The sequence below is a fragment of the Echinops telfairi genome, unplaced genomic scaffold (assembly GCF_000313985.2).
Source record: "Echinops telfairi isolate 266 unplaced genomic scaffold, ASM31398v2 ScPeMD7_7424;HRSCAF=8462, whole genome shotgun sequence".
NCBI lineage: Eukaryota > Metazoa > Chordata > Mammalia > Afrosoricida > Tenrecidae > Echinops > Echinops telfairi.
Window position 1 is genome coordinate 80,586,311 of NW_022111324.1, and position 17,247 is coordinate 80,603,557.

At 40.7% G+C, this 17,247-nt stretch overlaps 1 protein-coding gene and 1 pseudogene across 2 annotated transcripts in view; one reads left to right on the forward strand and one right to left on the reverse strand.

Annotated features, from left to right (window-relative positions):
* LOC105978346 overlaps positions 1-15,087 on the forward strand; it is a 42,278-nt pseudogene extending 27,191 nt beyond the window's left edge.
* The window catches only part of SMYD3 (SET and MYND domain containing 3), a 775,649-nt gene that overhangs the window by 701,430 nt on the left and 56,972 nt on the right, over positions 1-17,247 (reverse strand). The gene's annotated exons all lie outside the window — the stretch shown is intronic.

Sequence of the window (17,247 nt, forward strand, 5' to 3'; positions counted from 1 at the left end):
AAAGGAAATTATACAAGTATGGGGGTCTTGATTTTGTCATAATATGACCACCAAAGTTGGTCATATTTTTTTTTAATAATAATACAACCACCAAAGTAAACCTGGGTCATGTATACCCCATGGATAAGCAGATGGATTCTGGGCTCCCACTTAACTCTAGACTCAAGGAGTTGTTACATAGGGGGCATTGAGTTTATGACAAAAAAGTTTGGAAAAGTATACCAATTATAGCTCTACAACATGAAGAGTATAATCAATAACACTGAATTATACAAGTAGAAATTGTAGAAGCAGACAATCTTTTGTTCTGTATATTTCTGCCACAATTAAAAACAATATTAATTACAAGAATAACAATGACTACAAGGAAGAAGAAAATGTTCTAGAATTGAGTATGATGGCAATTGTACAACTCTTCTTGAAATGACTGACTTATTGAATTGTATGACATGTGGATGAAGTGCTAAAAAACTGCTAAAATGAAAAAGTAGAATAAAGTCTCAGTAGTCTATAGCTCACAGCCTGGGTCGCCAAGGGCTATGTAGAAACTAGGTCAAACTTGCGGCATCGAATCCCAGGTATATATTCTCCCCTTGGGTTCCACATATATTGTTAAGCAAATTTTCCCACTGGGAGGTTGCTCTTCCCCTTTTTCTACGACCAGAGATACAATTGCTTTCTCTGAGACATACATGGCCCCTCCCTGAGTTTTGGCTTGAATTCCCAGTAAGGTTTCCTTATCACTCTGGTGGGAGTGCCCATTGGATTGGGGTGACCTTGAGCACAATCTTGCATGGTAGTGACTGAATAATCTTCGCTCTCTTCCCAGATCTTGAAAAACTGACCCCAGCTAGGGTGAGGTGAGGTGAGGTGAGGTGAGGTGAGGTGAGGTGAGGTGAGGTGAGGTGAGGTGAGGTAAGTGGCTCTTAGGATGAGCATTTAGAGGGGGTGATATGTGTCCCGTGGACGCTGAGCAGGCTCTCGACCTTGTTGCCTAGGGGACTGGATTAGAAGAACACATGCCTTGGGAGCAGTGGGCTGCCTTCTTCTTAGTGTTTATCTGATAGTAATGGACTCATACAATATTTGTCCTTTTGTGATGAAACTAACATAACTCAGCATAATGGTTTCCAGGTCCCTCCATGTCATGAGGTATTTCATTATTTCACTGTTGGTTTTAGAGATGCGTGTTATCCCATTGGGAGTATGTACCAGAGCTTCTTTATGCATTTTTACTGATGGGCATTTGGGCTGTTTCAACTTTTTGTTATTGTAAACTGTGCTGCAGTGAACATGGTAGAGTATATGCCCAATAGAGGTACTGCTAGGTCATATCATATTTCCATTCCCAGTTGTTATAGGTATCGCCAGATAGCTTTCCACATCAATTGTACATATTTACAAGTCCACCAGCAGTGGATAAAGAGTTCCTATCTCTCTGCACCCTCTCCAGCATTTGTTGTTCTGCTATTTTGAATGAGGCTTTCCCTGTGGGTCAAAGATGATATCTCATCGTTGTTTTGATTTGCATCTCCAGGATATGAGGCAAAATTTTTTTTAAATCATTTTATTGGGGGCTCGCACAACTGTTATCACAATCTATACATCCATCCACTGTGTCAAGCACATTTGTACATTTTTTGTCATCATCATTCTCAAAACATTTGCTTTCTCCTCAGGCCCTTGCTATCAGCTCATTTTATGCCCTCTCTCCCTGTTCTCTCTGCCCCACCCCACCCCGAACCCTTGATAATTTATAAATTATTATTATTTTGTCATATCTTACCCATCCCTTCACCCACTTTTCTGTTGTCCATCCCCCAGGGAGAAGGTTATATGTAGAACCTTGTAATCGGTTCCCCCTTCCACCCCACCCTCCCTCCACCACTCTCAACACTGGTTCTGAAGGGATCATTCACCCTGGATTCCCTGTGTTTCCAGTTCCTATATGTACCAGTGTACATCCTCTGTTCTAGCCAGATTTGTAAGGTAGAACTTGGATCGTGATAATTGGGGGGGAGGAGAGGGAGGAGGGAAGCATTTAGGAACTAGAGGAAAGTTGTATGTTTCATCATTCCTACACTGCACCCTGACTGGCTAGTCTCCTTCCTGAGACCCTTCTGTAAGGGGACGTCCAGTTGAGGCAACAATTCTTAATGAGTTCCTACTATCTGTTAAACTCTGCAGCTATTATACTAAAAGATAGGGTTCCGTCAAGACAAATATTCATTTTATGGCTGGGAAAATAAATTAGGCCCATGAAGGAGACACAAAGCAAAACATAAAGACTAGTATGGCAAACTCACACTGGTAGGTTTTCTCTCTCTGCTTTTCCACATATGTTTTAGCCATAACCGCATAAGAACCACTCAATCAAAATAAAATTCTATTTCCTTCCTGTGTTAGGTTGCTATCTGCACAGTCAGCAGTTCAAAACTGCCAGCTCCTCTTCAGGAGGAAGACAGGAGTTTCTTCTCTTACAAGGAGGTACAGTCTCAGAAACCCACAGGGGCAGTTCTACCCTGTCCTATAGGGTCACTGTGAGTTGGCATCAATTTGATGGCAAGTTTGGTTTTAAGTTCGTCCACTTTGAAGAGCTGGTAAAAAAACTTTATCAATGATACTAAACTATGAGAGATATTTCAACATACTAAAAGCCTTGCAGAAATCCTAGCAACATTTATTCTCCTACTTCAGTAAAGTGTATCCACTAATTAATTTAACCCATCACTACCACACACACAGCCACTGTGCTAGGAGGCTCTTAATGAATGAGCCATGATGAAACACAGAAATACTTCTAAAATTTTTATGTAAAGCAACAGAGCTGACATTCTGAGAGCAGCTTTTTAATGATAAGAAAGTCAGACTAAAACTCTTAAATTTGTAATGAAAATAAATAACATTGTCTATATAGGCTCCTCTATTTATACTGCTAGGAGAAAAACCACATAAATCAATGTTATTAAAGCAATGTCCTCACATCCTTAAGATAACCAAGTGTACAAAAACTACAAAGGTATAACTCGGGAAGTGAAGTAATGGTTTACACAATGCAACCTAACAAACACTGACGGGTATACACTGTGCTCAGTTCCTGAAATGTCTAGTCGAGAAAGACTTGGAAGAAGGTTGTTTTATTCTCCATTTGGTTTTAAATAAGGAGTTGAAAGAACTGGTGTGAAAGAACTCGTGTGACAGAGTTCTCTTGGTTGGGGGAAGGGAAGAAGAAAAATACAACACACATACACATACACATGAGAGTTCCTGGGAAATATCTATTATCTTCTAATTTGTCCACAAACATTTTGAAGCCCCCTCATTATGTATAATCTTTTTTAAAAAGTGAGCCTCCTTGAAACAGTCATGTTTTCCAATCATTAATAACCTAACCAAGAAGCTGAATAGCTGGAAAATCCCCACACTCATAATAACTGAATGAAATATGAACTGAAAATAAAAACTAAACATCTCTAAAATTATAATGCTGTACTAGCTAAGTGTTTAGCTATGACTGCCCACATCAAGATATTTTATTTAGACAACTTGTAAGTAAAAATGCAGTACTCAAAGCATGATATTACTAGCAAATATCTCACTGACATATTACCAAATGTTACGCAGTTTCCAAGTAAGAAATGTGCTCTTTTTAAAGCTTTAGAGATACTGGTCTCCAAATCCCCTGGAAAAGGCAGTTATTGCCTTGAGGCACAAAATACTAGAAAGTGATAGAATGTCTTTTTTACAATTTGCAGCTAGGTTATTACCCATGATAAACTGATAACCATTCATTAACTTTGAGAGCAATAGACAACTGGCAGGCTATTTCATGCCTCAAAGAATTTATGGCAAAAGTGACAGGTGACTTTGAATTCAGAAAATAAAATGGCTTCTTGGCAATTGTTACTTTCATGCATTTTTCTTTTAAATAAACTTGAAGGTAGATAGAAGTATTAGGTACTGAGAAGAATTAAAGCCTGTGATTTTCTACATTAGTAATAAAAGGATTAACTTTTAGCAATTGCATCAGTTTTACAATCAACAATATATATATGACTCTGGCGCTTATGTATATACTGATGTACAATTCACTCAGGATCATAAGATGGAAAATTACGCAAACCATGGTGATATAGTAGGAGCCCTGGTGGCCTGGTGGTTACTTTTTGGGCTAACTGCAACATGTGCAGTTTGAAACCACCAGCTGCTCCACGGGAGAAGGAGAGGGCTTTCTACTCCTACAAAGAGTTACAGTCTGGCTGCTCCAGCTGGTCCTATGGCGTCACTACAAGCAGCCATCAACTTGATGGCAGTGCATTTCGTTAGAAGTTAATGCCCTACATGAACACAGGATGTACCTGAGAATTAATGATTGTATGTAGATTCTCCTTTCCTGGAGCCTCCCTCCTGACTGCCTACCATGGTGATGTTCCCTACAGTTTCTGGTTGGTTCAACTCTCCTTCCTGTTCCCGGAACTGATCTGTGCCAAAGGCATCACCTGCCACCTAGACTCCACCACCTCTAGGAAAACCTATCACCTGCATTGTGATGTCGGTGTTCTGAGTCAGTGACTATTTGACAAAGGAAAGCTGCCACATACTCCAAGGATATTAATCTGTTGATCTGATGACTCCAAGACTGTTAATCTGGTGGCACTGTGGTTAAAGTGCTCAGTGGCTAACAGAATGGGACAGCCATCCTTTCTCCTGAATTACTGCATCCCCACGGCCATCAAGTCAATTCCACCTCATAGAGAGCCTATGGGGCAGAGTAGAACTGCTTCTTAAGGTTTCTGAGACTGTGAATGGTTACAGGAATAAGGCTGTCTCGTCAGTCTCTGAAGGAGCAGCTGGTGGGGGTGACTCCCTGACACTACAGCCCAACACTTAACCCATGCACCACCATGGATCCTGGCATGACTGGGTAATGAGAGCCAAACCTAATTGGTAGTAGCATCACCTTACTTGTTTCTAATAGACCATGCTGGGTCTCGACACAGATGACTTAAATCAGGATCTCTATCATGGCAATGAAGGCATAGTGTTGTCATTCGGTTTCCCTAATCAGGAGCCCTGGTAGTGCAACAGTTAAAGCACTCTGATGCCAACCAAAAGGTTCACGTTTCAAACCCATCAGCCTGTCAATGGGAGAAGGATGTGACAGTCTGTGTTCATAAATACCACAGCCCAGGAAACCTTTAGGACAGTTCCACTCTGTCCTATAGGGTCGCTATGAGTCAGAACCATTACTCTATCTCCTAATCGTCTCCATGGTAATATCCCATAGGTACCTCCCACCTCTCTTCTACCTGACTGACTTCCTCACCGACCAAGACTAAACTGGAGCATTCCTCCTCCTCTGGCCTGGCTGAGAGGGGCGTTGGTGGTACAGTGTTTATAGTGCTCAGTTGTTAATCAAAAGGTCGGTGATTCAAGCCCACCAGTTGAACTGCAAGAGAAAGATGAGGCTGTCTCTCTAGCCCTAAGGGACCCCAGGTACATTAGGCAGTCATTCCATAGCATTACGGTATTTGCTTCATGATTCAACTTAAACACTGATTGTGCCTATGCATACCATCAGAATGTTTTTTTTCATGGCAGTACCCAAATGGGTGGCACCAGAGGGTGAATGGTAGCCAAAGGTCAGAGAAATAAAATCAAATTTCTTTAAGTACCCAAATGGGTGGCACCAGAGGATGAATGGTAGCCAAAGATCAGAGAAATAAAATCAAATTTCTTTAATCAAAAATGCAACTACATCCCTCAGGACCAACCATGAGAGTAACAATACCAGGAGGGTAAGGGGAAAGTGGGGGGAAAATGGGGAACGGATCATAATGATCTACATACAACCCCCTCCCTGGGGGGCGGACAAGAGAAATGTGGGTGAAGGGAGATATAGGACAGTGTAAGACATGAAAAAAAAATTTATAAATTGTCAAGAGTTTGTGGGGGAGGGCGGGAGGACGGGAGAGAAAAAATGAGGAGCTGGTACCAAGGGCTCAAGTAGAAAGCAAATGTTTTGAGAATGATGATGGCAACAAATGTACAAATGTGCTTGGCACAATGGGATGTAGTATGAATTATGATAAGAGTTGTCCGAGCCACCAATAAAATGATTTTTTTTTAAGTGCAACTACAAAATCAGAAAATGAGAGGCACTGTGAAGGACTAGAGTCAGGTAGGCAACACAGGGGTGGATTTGCTATGCGCCAGACGATCTTCAATAGCCGCCATCCCAGTATATTGCATGGACCAGATTCACTTCGAGGCTTAAATTAGAGTAAGCAGTCATGAAAAGACTACCTACCCCAACCTAAAAGTGTATAAAATTGAACTTCTCCTTTTCACCCTCACTACTGCAGCTATCGATAAAGCCTTCATCATCTTTTGCCTAGATTTTTTTTAACAGCATCTTGACTCAAGTTCATTTTGCCAAACCCTTGTTAGGCTAAGTCTAGCCACTGAGTTATCTTTAAAAAATAATAAAGCTCTGCTTATTACTACTCCACTGGAAAATCTCACATAGCTCTTACAGAATTCAATCCAAATTCTGTCCCAGAGCCTATAAGGCCTGTGTCAATCTGGCTCTAATCTATCTCTCAGCTATTCATTCTCCATCTAATCAATCTTACATTCATACTCAACTGCTCCCCATCAGCACACAATATGCCTCCTCTAAACAAGCTGTTTCTACAGTAAAAAAAATGCTCAATCCATTACTCAGCTACCATTTAGCAAGCCTGTAGAAATCAGCTCAAATGTTACCTCTCCAGAGAGGCTGTTCAGAACTCTGCTTGATTATTTCAAAAAAGATTTTCTGAAGCCCCTATGAGGGGACTTCAAAACATTCATGGGAACTAAAAGGCAATGGGGAGGGGGGGAAAGACGATGGGAGGCATGGGAAGTGGGGTGGTCGGGGTGGGGGAATCCCCAGCTAGTGGGTAGGCACAAGTGCTAACTTAGGTGAAGGGAAATGCAATATACAAAAGGAGGGAGCAAGTTAGAAAAAACGATGACGAAAGAAAGGGAAAGACACTGTGAGGTATGCCAAATTTAACGGCAACAGAGGCAAATACTGTTATATATACAATCCTGCAAAAGGGGTTTTCTATGAATAGATGCTTAGATAGATAAGCAGGCTAGCAGGTATGGGAAGGGGAGTGGAAATATACCCACAAATATAAATACTTTTTTTATTTTTAATTGGGATTTAATACATTTATCATATCATCCCAATACAATACAAATCCCAATACCTACATCATATACAATTACAATAAATATAAATATTTCTGACAGAGGATATTAGTATATGTGCCAGGAAATCTGGAATACAGCTACTTGGCCAACTTACTAGAAGAGATCCATATCTGTGCCCATTCCAAAGAAAGGTCAATGCTCAAACTGACACAATGCTCAAACCATAGAACACTACTAATATCACACACATGTAAAATTTTGCTTCAGATCATCCAACGATTGCAGCAATACATTGGCAGTGAACTGCCAGAAGTTCAGGCTGGATTCAGAAGAGGTTGTGGAACAAGGGATGATCATTGCTGATATCAATTGCATCTGGTATTCATCAGAGAATACCAGAAAGATGCTCACTTGTGTTTCATTGACTATGAAAAGGTATTTGACTGTGTGGACCATAATAAACTGTGGATAATCTTGAAAAGAATGGAAATTCCAGAACATTTAATTGTGCTCATGAGGAACCTGTACAAAGATCAAGAGGCAGTTGTGCAAAGAGAACAAGGGAATACTGCATGGTTTAAAATCAGGAAAGGTGTGTGGCAGGGTTGTATCAATCTATAAGTTGAGCAAATCATCAGAAAAGTTTGCTCACCATACTTGTTTATCTGTATGCTGAGCAAATCATCAGAAAAACAGGGTTATATGAGTAAGAAGGTAGCATCAGGATGGAAGGAAGGCTTATTATAACAACCTGTGATATGCAGATGGCACAGGCTCCTTTCTGAAAGTCAGAAGGAATTAAAACACTTGCTGATGAAGATTAAGGATTGAAGCCTTCAGTATGGATTACAACTCAATGTAAGGAATTCCAAAATCCTCACAACTGGACCAATAGGTGATGAATGGCAAAAAGGTTGAAGTTGTCAAGGACTGTCTTGCTTGGATACCCAATCAATGCTCAAGAAAGCAGCAGTCAAGAGATCAAAAGATGTATTGCATCAGGTAAATCTGCTGCACAAGACCTCTTTAGAATACTGAAGAGCAAGGATGTTACAATGAAGACTCAGGTGCACCTGCCCCAAGCCATAGTATTCTCCATTATCATATGCATGTGAAAGTTGGACACTGAGTTTGGCTTGTGATGTTGGAGATGAATATTGAATATACCATAGACTGATAAAAGGGAAAACCGATCTCTATTGGAAGAAGTAAGGCCAGAGGGTTCCTTAGAGGCAAGAAGAGCAAGACTTCATCTTACATACTTTGGACATATTGTCAGGAGAAGCCAATCCCTGGAGAAGGACGTCATGTTTGGTAAAATGGAAGGTCAGCAAAAAAGAGGAAGGCCCTCAAAGAGATGGATTGACAGAGAGGCTGCATCAAAGTGTCCAGGCACAGGAACAATGGTGAGGATGACACAGGACCGTGCAGTGTTTCGTTCTGTTGTGCACAGGTTCACTAGGAGTTGGAGTCCACTCAATGGCAACAACAGCACTACCTCTTACCTAAGGGAGAGCTGATGGCATAGTGGTTATGCACTGAACTGTGATCCAAACTGTCAGCAATTTGAAACCACCAGCCACTCCTTGAGGAGAGATGGAGTTTTCTATTCCCATAAAAACAGTTACTCTTGGAAACTCAACAGAGCAGTTCTACCCTGTCCTATAGGGTTCCTATGAACCAGCATGGACTTGATGGCACTGAGTTTGATTTTGTTTTGTTCTGTTATTTCCATTTGCTGTAAATACAAGGGGGTACTCCCCCCTCCCCCACACAAAAAAACACACGGAGAAAAGGTCCCCTAGGCAGAGCTTTCATAGTAAGCATTTTTCCCACTAGGAGAGCAACGTGCTCTGAGCTAGTGCACCCAGTGGCATCACCTGGGAAGGTTCTCTCTGATCACAGTGAATTTTTTCAGAAAAGCAGTTTTGCTCGAACCTCATTTTTTGTGATGGCCAATTTAAGAGAACAGTATGGCTGTGAAATTTTGTTTCCTGCTCAGGAAAAAATGCCGCAGAATCTGGTGTGAGGCTGAACACAGCTTACAAGGACAGCGTTATGGGAAAAACTCAAGTTTTCTTGTTGAGTTTTCTCATTTCAAAAAAGGTGAAATGTTGACTGATGATAAACCTCATTCTTAACATCCACAACTTCCCAAACAGACAAAAATGTTGACAAAATTCATGCACTTGTGCTCAAAGACCGACCATTGAACTCTGTCCTTTTGAGATGCACAACACATCCTTCATAGACCAAGGTAGAAAGAAGCCGAATTGGAAATTCCATTTGGAAAAGTGACCTCTGCCTTGAACTCAATTTTTTAGCAAAACTAAGGAACTGAAATATCCCCTTGGACTATAGGCTGAAATACCCTGCTATGAGAAGAAGCACATGATGACTATCCCAAGGTTAGGGATTTCGTGGTTGCTGGACGATGGGTGGGTTTGGATTTATTGCCTTGAGGACACTGAATGAATGATTACCCAAGAGCAACGTAGTTGCTGTTTTCAAGCTCTCTATGCCTTTTTGTGACATATATTCATCTTCCTGCCTTTGTGAGTGAGTGCAACTGAAAGTATCGTCATAGCTCCATCCCTCACCGCTTGTGTAGTGTCCAATCACCCACATTTAAAGATATACAAGTAAGCAATTCATGTATTAGAGACTAATAAGATGTCCTACACATATATAAAATCCTTTGAACAAGAGTGTTTTACCATTGGCTATACTAATGTTACTATCAATAGAATTGCCTTAAGTCCCATGGGGATGATAAAATGATAAAGAGATCCCCAAAAGTGAACCAGGGACAATATGGAAGCCATAGTTAGAGGGATGGAGTTTGAACTCTCATTTGATCATAGCCCTAACATAAGAACAATTAGCTCTATGACATGGTCAGCTAGGTACTTTCTTTCCCTCAGGACATTACTGAAGCTATGGGTATCACGGCAAAGTGTAATAAAGAAATAAGATGGTGCTCGACTATTAGGAAAAATAGCATCAGAGATCTTAAAGTCTTGTCTCAAAACAAGCAGCCATCTACTTGAGAAGTCAGGTACGTCCACATAGAAGAAGCCCACCAACATGTGTGGCCTAAGGATTGTAAACAATAAGATCCATGGAGGAGGGAAGGGAATCAGTTCCTAAATCCTAAACACTCAGTTTGTGGAACGCTGTGGAAGACAGAGGACACCCAAAATAAATCTGCACGGTCTCTACCTGGATAGGATCTCCGGTGAATCCCCACTGCCCACAGACTAGGAACGGGACCAGCCCTAATATCAGACAAAGAAGTTCTTAGCAACTGTACTTTGGACTGCAATGTATTAGCTCTCCTTTTGGACCAACTTTTAATTCATCCAAAATGTTTCATGTCATTTGTTTTTCTTAGTTGAAGTCTTTCACTGTTTTATATGATCACTGTTGCTGGGTACTTTTTTTCTTTCTTTCCTTTTTCTGTTCTTTGTCTTTGTTTCATATGTTTTTTTTCTGTATAGGAAACCTAGGATTTATGAAGGCAGTAAATGAAATAATAATGACCTGGGGCCACAAAAGAGGAGGGTGAGGGAAATGGAAAGTCAACACCAATGGGTACAACGAAGAAATGTTCCAAAGTTTATTGTGGAGATGACTGAACAACTAACTTTCTTAATACCAATGAACTATTGAATTGCATGATGTGTTAATTATAGCTCTATAAAAGTAATATATATTACATGTGTGGACATATGTATGTATGTATTGGGGATTTATATCTGCCCTATCAGACTATGAGGGTCTTGAAAACTACAATCAGAATTCTTATCCAGCACTCTTGTCTTCCTTCCTTGGGTTCAAGGGGAGCCCAGGATGCCAGCCATGATTAGTACAGATTCCCCTCTGATGGCAGTGGATGGATGTGGAGGTCATTGGGCCAGCCTAGGGGATTGATATTAAGAAAAAGGTCTAAACCTGAGGTTGGAATAAGAAGAAGAAAAAAATTTAAAAGGTACCCCCAAAAGTATAGAAAGGTCAAAAGGAAAAGTATGGCTCAAGCAGATCTCCATGCAGGGTAAGAAGGAAAAGGTGAAAGGGAAAGGCAGACAGAGCAGGCAGAGATGAAGTGGAGGTGTGAAAACTGAAGGCTGATTCTGAATTAGCATCACGAACACAGCTCACTAGTGCCTGCCTTGGTACGCTTTGCTGAAATAAGGGACATAACCTTAACCTTTTTAAATGCATCATATTTATAAAAATCCTCCAACCAAGCGAAGAACTGAGAATGTGTGAACAAAAGTGTGCTCAATTAAGAAGCACTCACCATTATCATATGTATCATATGAATTCATATTGTGTGTGATTATATATACATATATGTATGACAAAGCTATTGGAAATACTGATATTCAGAGCAGGCTATCCTAAGAGATATGATCTAAAACCAGTGGCTTGAGACAACTAACACCTAGCATAGGTATATATCAAAACATTGATTTACTCTACCATATCAAGTCGCATGCACTACTGAAGGCGGGACCTGTGATATAAAATCAGGAACTTTCAGAAGAAATTGTCTGTCATGTGGACTGAGCATCAGCAGAAACCATTCTGCAGCAAGAGAAACAAAGCAGCCAAGCAGAGAGAAGCAGCGATGAGAAAATGAATGATAACATGTCTGGGCTGCTACGAGTTTTCCAGTCCGTAGTTTCAATCCCTTCTCAGATCCAAGTGCACTGCACCCTTCAGTTCTGTGAGAACCCTGCATTTTTAAACACCCACGCCTTTTACATGTCCTCCTTTACTTCCTTACTCCTCTTCCTGACCCCTAATTTATCCAATCCATTGTTTCTATTAAGGTCCACTAGGAGTCAGAATTAACCCATCAGTAATGGAGTTTGGGTTTTGTTCTGTTTGGATGAAGCAGAGGTAAGGTCCCTGGGCAACTCAAGTGATTAATGATCAACCACTGACCAAAAAGTTGATGGTTTGAACCTACAGGGTGGGGAAACGTGGGAAGGGGCCTGGAGATTTGTTTCCATAACATTTGCACATGTGGTCACCATGAGTGATAACCGACTTGATGGCAGCAAGGGTGGGGTTTTCAGTTTGTTGTTTTGTTGTTTACTGGGGCTTGCTTGTTTGTGAGGGTGTTTTCTGTTTTGTTTGTTGGTTTTGTTTTTTAGTACATAGCAATGATGGCATAGTGGGTTATAAGTTGGGCTGCTACCTGCAAGATCAGTAGTTCAAATCCAACAGCCACGCCACAGGTGAAACATGAGGCTTTCTGTTCCCATAAGGGTTCACAGCCTCAGAAAACCTCAGGAGTGGTTCTACTCTTTCGTAGAGGGTCACAATGAGAGGAACCAACCCATGGCAATGAGTTAAGTTTAAGTAATGACTAAGTACCTGAAAGCCATCGACAGATGTGTCAGTCAGAGTTTCTGAATTCAAGTGACAGGGCAGCGCTCTTTCCACACTTTGTGTCTTGATCATTTTGTAAAGTCAATTCAGTGGATCCCAAGAAGCATTATTATTGTAATCATTTTATTGGGGCTCATACAACTCTTATCACAATCCATATATACATCAATTGTGTAAAGCACACTTATACATTCGTTGCCTTCATCATTCTCAAAATTCGCTTTCTGCTTGGGTTCCTGGAATCAGCTCCTCATTTTCCAAGAAGCATTATTTTTAAAATTTGGGTTGAATGCATACATGATATGATACATAAGCTCCCACCAACTTCACAATAAAAAGGTAAAAAAAAAATGCCAGGGGATTTTTTAAAAAGTACATGATAAAAGGAAAGGTGAAAGTAGTGAAAATCTCAACATGAGTGAAGAGGAAGTCAGTGCACAATAAAAGGGAAGTTACTGGGGGATAATGATAGCAGAAGACATTGGGAGGTTTGCAATAGCAGCAAATGCTGTTATGCACACAATCCTGAAATAATGGTTGAAAAATAAACAGACAGACACAAGCTAAGCATATGTGGGACAAAGAGTGGGAGTATTCCCACAAATATGTGTGTGTTTGACAGAAGTTATCTATGTGAGTTTATTTACCTTTGCTGCAAATAATATCTATGAATGTAATAGAACACGCATGAGACAAATTTATGAAAACTTAGACATAATCAGACACCCTGAGATAATGATTCACTAGGCCTGGGTGCTCAGGACTAGTCTTAAGGGACATGAAGGTTAACTGGCAGAGTATCATTCACAAAGACAATATTCTATAGGCTGCTTTGTTGAGTAGTGATGAGTGTCTTAAAACTTGGGAGCAACCATGGAAGGGACAACTAGCAATCGCTCCCCATCCGTAGGAAAGAACAGGTGGTGAAATGAAAAAACCTATGGAAACAATTTGTCCAACGGCTTAAGGGAACACACAAACATCTGTCTCACGACCCTGAGACCCCCCAAAATAGGTTGTGCCTGGGCTACTACCAACTGCTCTGAAAAGGGTCACTTTAGAAGCTTCTGGACAGAATGGGAGAACTCAAAGTCATGCCAGAGATCAGGCTTACTTACCGTTCAGGTCTGGAATTTAACTCATCCCATGTGAGGATAATCAACCTTCTAAAATCAAAAGGGTACCATTTACCCGAGAGAGTTAGGAAAGAAGGGAAAATGGAAACCAGAAACACTGGGAAGAAATGGGATAAGTGATGATACCTTGAGAGGACTGAAATGGATAAGTTGAAATTAAATGTGTATTAATTATTGAATGTAAAATTGATAATCTGCTCTATAAACCTTCACCTAAATCACATTTCTTAAAAAGCATTGCTTTCTATAGCTTTTGTTTCCATTTAATATGTTTATTAAAAAAAAGAATGTGTGTTTATACTAGATAGAAATGTAATGTACATTTCTCACTATGGACCATGAACAAAAGGGGAAAAAGTAGTGTAACCATGGTTATTTTACTCAATGCAGTTAGAAAAAAAACCTTATAAAATGCAGTTAGTCTATGGCAGTTTACTTGATACAATATGTATGGAATGTTTATCACTGGTGACCTTGCCCACAAGCAGACCAGTTGGACGCAGACGTCACCAAGAAGGCACGGATCTGCTGAGCGGCCTCTCTTCTTCACCTGAGTGTTCGTGCTATACATAAAGTTTTCAGTGGCTAATTCGCCTGAAGTGGGCAACCAATTCCTTCTTTGTTTCTGTGCTTAGTCTGGAACCTTGCTGAAACCTGTTCATTTGGGGTGACCCTGCGAACATTTGAAAATACCAAGATCGATCTAAGAAGGAGACCTTGGAACCGGAAACCACTCCTACTCCTAATGCCCTACCCACAGAAGAAGAGAATGCAGAATCTAATCAGGAGCTTGCTAATCCAGAACACTATGTTAAACATCCAGAGCAGATGGGCACGCTGGTTTTTTAAAAATGGTAAAAGCAAAACTTGGCAAGCAAACCTTCAGCTCATCTCTAAGTTTGATACTGTTGAAGATTTGGGGGCTCCGTACGACCATATCCAGTTGTCTAGTAATTTAATGCCTGGCTGTGACTACTCACTTTTTAAGGATGGGATTGAGCCCATGGGGGAAGATGAGAAAAACAAACGAGGAGGACGATGGCTAATTACATTGAACAAACAGCAGAGACGAAGTGACCTCGATCGCTTTTGGCTAGAGACACTGCTGTGCCTTATTGGAGAATCTTTTGATGACTACAATGATGATGTCTGTGGGGATGTTGTTAATATTGGAGCTAAAGGTGCTAAGACAGCAATAGGGACTACTGAATGTGAAGACAGAGATGCTGTTACACACACAGGCAGGGTACACAGACTTCCTCCAAAGATGTTGATTGGTTATCAGTCTCATACAGCCACAGCTACTAAGAGCGGCTCCACCACTGAAATTAGGTTTGTTGTTTAAAAAGACACCTCTGAGTATTCTCATAGGAGGCTAAGTGGAGAGAAAATGTTTTGAGAATGATGAGGGCAATGAATGCACAAATGCACTTTACACAATTGATGTGTGTATGGATTGTGATAAGAGTTGTATGAGCCCCTAATAAAATGATTTTTTTTTAATTGGTGAAGGATCCAGGAATATGACACAAAGGTGGAATAAACATTAATTTTGTGCATTCTTTGGTAATTTTTTGTTATTTTGTAACCACAAAGCTTTGCTACAAATTTATGCATTTCATTGAAATCAGTGATCTATGTTTGTGTGATTTCCTAAACATAATTATGGATTTTTTTAAATGTAACATAATAATTACATTCCTAATTAGAATTAGTATGTCTGTTTTTGTATCTTCTCACTATATTTTAACACTTTGTATTACTTAGGTTATTTTGCTTTGGTTAAAATGGCTCAGTAGAAAAGTGGTCCCATTCATACTAAGACAGTGTACAAAACTGTAAATAAAATGTATACAGTGAATTGTCTTTTAGACAACTAGATTTGTCCTTTCATTTCTCCATCTCAATAGAAGAAATTTGTACATCTTAATGCAAGGCAGTCTCTATTGTGTCTTCTCTTACAGTGTCTTCCATGTGAACAGCATAAGTCTGGCACACTAGTTTGATTATTATGTTTATTAAAGTTTTTAATAAATTCAATAGGTAAGCATCATATATATGGAATTAAAAGAAAGTAGCAAGTGACATACTGCCAGCATCACAGCAACACACACGCCACCAGAGTGCCACAAACTAACAGACAAGTGGTGGTGGTGTTTTGCTCAAGAAAGTGGAGCAGCAGCAAAAAAAGAAGAAGGCCTTAAGATATGGTCCCCCCAAAAAAAACTATCATAGGAAGGGGACAAAGGGGAGCTGAAATCAAGAAGTTCAAGAAGAAAATGTATTGTGCTAGCAATTGTACAATATTGCTTGATCTGATTGAACTATGGATTGATATGATATCTGTAAGAGCTCCCAATAAAATGATTAATTTTTTATATAAATATATTTTTTTAATTCTAATATAATTTTTAAAAGAGGAAGGTCTTAAACAAGATGGATTGACACAGGGACTGCCTAGGAACACTTCTGAAGGTGGCCTAGGTCCGGGAGCATTTCGTTCTGTTGTGTACAGTGTTGCTTTGGGTTGGAACCAACTTGATGGCAGAACTATAAAAAACAAAAACAAATAAACAACAACAACAAAAAGATACCACACAGATGGTCTGTTTTGCAGTGTGGTAGTCTCCTCGCTGGTAAGCCTTACAAGTAAAAAGTTCTTTCTTCCTCTGACTTGGAGTAAGTCAATTGACGGAAGCACAACAAAATAAAATACCTGCATCTCCAATAACAGTAGGTTTCCATGTCCTAGAGAGCCCTAGTAATGCACTGGGTGAGCACTCGTGTGCTATGTGAAAGGTCACTAGTTGGAACCCACCAGGCAATTCTTAGGAGAAAAGTGCTGACAATCTGTCCCCACTTAAAGATCACAGCATACGTAATCATATGGGGGCAGTTTGACTCTCTCACAGAAGGTTGCTATGGGTCGGTCTCAGTTTGGCAGCACACAACAACAAACAGCACTTCATTCCTACTAACCTCAACACATACAATTTTACTCATTTAAAATATATCCGGTAGTAGCGGAGAGGTCTGGGGGGCCAGCCACAATCCCAAATACTAAGTGGACAACTGCCCCTCCCCCCAGAAGAATTTATTTCACAAGATGACACTGAATCTGCAGCTCCGGGAGAGGGACATGTCTGATCGGAGCACACGGGAGCAGAATAAGGGGGAGGAGGAGAGAGTGGAGCACATCCTGGCCCACCAGTCCTTGAGGACAATGTTCCTGATTAGAGCAGCCAGTCCACAGAGAAGACCACATGGCCAGCCCCACTATGAGACATGACGCCCCTCACTGACCCATAATAACCCTACAGGTGACAACACCGGAGACAGTGTGGGAATTGCGCCCGATCTGATCCCACCATACCGAAGCAGAAAACTAGGGGTGTTCTGGATAAGGGGGAGCAACAGAACAGCAAGAGAATGGAGCGGCAAGGTCCCCAGGGAATGCTGAAGGTGGACTTTGGGGCCAGGGTGTGGTGCCCCAACAGACTGGACT